Source organism: Carcharodon carcharias (genome assembly GCF_017639515.1).
Source record: "Carcharodon carcharias isolate sCarCar2 chromosome 37 unlocalized genomic scaffold, sCarCar2.pri SUPER_37_unloc_13, whole genome shotgun sequence".
Lineage (NCBI taxonomy): Eukaryota > Metazoa > Chordata > Chondrichthyes > Lamniformes > Lamnidae > Carcharodon > Carcharodon carcharias.
In genome coordinates, this window is record NW_024470762.1 from 184,535 (window position 1) to 188,300 (window position 3,766).

Here is a 3,766-nt window from a genome sequence, read left to right on the forward strand (position 1 = left end):
TGCCTCTCGCTTTCTTTGTCTCTCGCTTTCTCTGTCCCTCGCTTTCACTACCTCTCTCGCTTTCTCTGTCTCTCCCGCTTTCTCTGTCTCTCTCGCTTCCTCTGTCTCTCTTCCTTACTCTGTCTCTTTCTCATTCTCTACCTCTCCCTTTCACTGTCTCTCCCTTTCTCTCCCTCTCCCTTTTTCTGTCACTCGCTTTGTCTTTCTCTCGCATTCTCTGCCTCTCTCGCTTTCTCTGTCTCTCTCACTTTCTCTGTCTCTCTCACTTTCTCTGCCTCTCTCGCATTCTCTATTTCTCGCTTTATCTATCTCTCTCGCTCTCTCTGTCTCTCTCGCTTTTGTTGTCTCTCCCACTTTCTCTGTCTCTCCCGATTTCTCTGTCTCTCTCGCTTTCTCTGTCTCTCGCTTTTTCTGTCTCTCTCACCTTCTCTGTCTCTCTCGATTTCTCTGTCTCTTGCTTTCTCTGCCTCTCGCTTTTTCTGTCTCTCCCGCTTTCTCTGTCTCTCTCGCTTTCTCGTTCTCTCACATTCTCTGTTCCTCTCGCTTTCTCTGTCTCTCTCGCTTTCTCTGTCTCTCGCTTTACCTGCCTCTCTCACTTTGTTTCTCTCACTTTCTCTGTCTCTCTCGCTTTCTCTGTCTCTCGCTTGTCATGTCTCTCTCACTTTCTCTGTCTCTCTCGCTTTCTCTGTCTTTCTCGCTTTCTCTGCCTCACTCGCTATCTCTGCCTCTCACTTTATCTGCCTATCGCTTTCTCTCTCTCACACTTTCTCTGTCTTTCTCGCTTTCTCTGTATCTCTCGCTTTCTGTGCCTCTCTCGCTTTCTCAGCCTCTCTCGCTTCCTCTGTCTCTGTTGGTTTCTCTCCCTCTCTCGCATTCTCTATCTCTCACTTTTTCTATCTCTCTCGCATTCTCTGTCCCGCGCTTTTTCTGTCTCTCTCGCTCTCACTGTCTCTCTCGCTTTCTCTGCCTCTCTCGCTTTCTCGGTCTCTCGCTTTCTCTGTCTCTCGCTTTCTCTGTCTCTCGCTTTCTCTGTCTCTCGCTTTCTCTCTCTCTCTCGCTTTCTCTCTCTCTCTTTTTCTCTCTCTCTCGCTTTATCTGTTTCTTTCGCTTTCTCTCTCTCCCTTTCTCTTACTCTCCTGTTCTCTTCCGCTCCCTTGCTCTGCCACTTTTGCTTTCGCTGCCTCTCACGCTTTCTCTGTCACTCTCGCTTTCTCGCTCTCTCTTGTTTTTACTGCCTCTCTTGCTTTCTATGCCTCTCGATTTTTCTCTGGCTCGCTTTCCCTCCTTGCTTTTTCTCTCTCTAGCTTCCTCTGACTCTCTCGCTTTCTCTGCCACTCTTTCACATTCTCTGTCTCTCTCGCTTTCTCTCTCTCTTTTGCTTTTTTTCTCTCTCACTTTTTCTGTCTCTCTCGCTTTCTCTGTCTCTCTCGCTTTCTCTGCCTCTCTCGCTTTCTCTGTCTCTCGCTATTTCTGTCTCTCGTGCTTTCTCTCTCTCTCTCTCGCTTTCTCTGTCTCTCCCGCTTTCTCTGTCTCTCTCGTCTTCTCTGTCTCTCACTTTTCCTGTCTCTCTCGCTTTCTCTGTACTCTCGCTTTCTCTGTCTCTCTTGCTTTCTCTGCCTCTCTCGCTTTATCTGTCTCTCTCGCTTTGCCTGCCTCTCTCGCTTTCTCTGCCCCTCTCGCTTTCTCTGTCTCTCTTGCTTTCTCTGTCTCTCTTGCTTTCTCTGTCTCTCTCACTTTCTCTGTCTCTCGCTTTGTCTATCTCTCGCTTTCTCTCTCTCTTTTTCTCTCTGTCTTCCGCTTTCTCTGCCTCTCTCGCTTTCTCTGCCTCTCGCTTTCTCCGCTTCTCTTTTGCATTCACTGTCTCTGTCGCTTTCTCTGGCTCTCTCGCTTTTTGTCTCTCTCGTTTTTTCTGCCTCTCGCTTTGTCTCTATCTCGCTTTCTCTCTCTCTTGTTTTCTCTCTCTCTTGCTTTATCTGTTTCTCTCGCTTTCTCTCTCTCCCTTTCTCATACTCACCCGTTCTCTTCCGCTCCCTTGCTCTGCCTCTCGCTTTTTCTGCCTCTCTCGCTTTCCCTGTCTCTCTCACTTTTTCTGTTTCTCTCGCTTTCTCTAGCTCTCGCTTTCTCTGTCTATCTCACTTTCTCTGTCTCTCGCTTTTCCTGACTCTCTCACTTTGTCTCTCCCGCTTTCTCTGTCTCTCTCGCTTTCTCTGTCTCCCGCTTGTCCTCTCTCTCTCACTTTCTCTGTCTCTCTCGCTTTCTTTGTCTCTCTCGCTTTCTCTGTCTCTCGCATTTCCTGTCTCTCTAGCTTTCTCTGCCTCTCTCTCTTTCTCTACCTCTCTTGCATTCTCTGCGTCTCTCGTGTTCTTTGCCTCTCTCGCATTCTCTGCCTCCCTCGCTTTCTCTGCCTCTCGGTTTATCTGCTCTCGCTATATCTTCCCCTCGCTTTATCTGCCTCTCGTTTCCTCTCTCTCTCACTTTCTGTGCCTCTCTCGCTTTCTGTGCCTCTCTCGCTTTCTCTGTCTCTCTCGTTTTCTCTCCCTCTCTCGCATTCTCTATCTCACGCTTTTTCTATCTCTCTCGCATTCTCTGTCCCTCTCGCTTTCTCTGTCTCTCTCGCTCTCTCTGTCTCTCTCGCTTTTCTGTCTCTCTCGCTTTCGCTGTCTCTCCCACTTTCTCTGTCTCTCTCGCTTTCTGTCTCTCTCTCGCTTTCTCTGCCTCTCTCGCTTTCACTGTTTCTCTCGCTTTCTCTCTCTCTCGCTTCCTGTCTCTCTCTATCTCTGACTCTCCCGTTCTATTGCACTCCCTTTCTCTGCCTCTCCCTTTCTCTATCTCTCTCTCGCTTTCTGTGTCTCTCGCGCTTTCTCTGTCTCTCGCTTTATCTATCTCTCGCTTTTTCTGTCTCTCTCGCTGTCTCTGCCTCTCTCGCTGTCTCTGTCCCTCTCGCTTTCTCTCCCTCTCTCGCATTCTCTTTCTCTCGCTTTTTCTATCTCTCTCGCATTCTCTGTCCCTATCGCTTTTTCTGTCTCTCTCGCTCTCTCTGTCTCTCCCGCTTTCTCTGTCTCTCTCTCTTTCTCTGCCTCTCTCGCTTCCTCTATCTCTCTTTCTCTGTCTCTCTCGATATCTCTGCCTCTCTCGCTTTCTCTGTTTCTTTTGCTTTCTCTCTCTCTCTCGCTTCCAGTCTCTCTCTATCTCTGCCTCTCCCATTCTATTGTTCTCCCTGTCTCAGCCTCTCCCTTTCTCTATCTCTCTCTCGCTTTCTGTGTCTCTCGTGCTTTCTCTGTCTCTCGCTTTCTCTGTCTCTCGCTTTCTCTCTCTCCCGTTTTCTCTCTCTCTTGCTTTATCTGGTTCTCTCGCTTTTTCTCTCTCCCTTTCTCTTACTCTCCCGGTCTCTTCCGCTCCCTTTCTCTGCCTCTCGATTTTTCTGCATCTCTCACTTTCTCTGTCTATCTCGCTTTCTCTGTTTCTCTCGCTTTCTCTGTCTCTCTCACTTTCTCTGTCTCTCTCGCTTTCTCTGTACTCTCGCTTTCTCTTTCTCTCTCGCTTTCTCTGCCTCTCTCGCTTTCTCTGCCTCTCTCGCTTTCTCTGTCTCTCACTATTTATGTCTCTCGCGCTTTATCTGTCTCTCTCGCTTTCTCTGTCTCTCGCTTTTCCTGTCTCTCTCGCTTTCTCTGTCTCTCTCTTTTTCTCTTTCTCTCGCTTTATCTGCCTCTCGCTTTTTCTGTCTCTCCCGCTTTCTCTTTCTCTCTCGCTTTCTCGTTCTCTCACT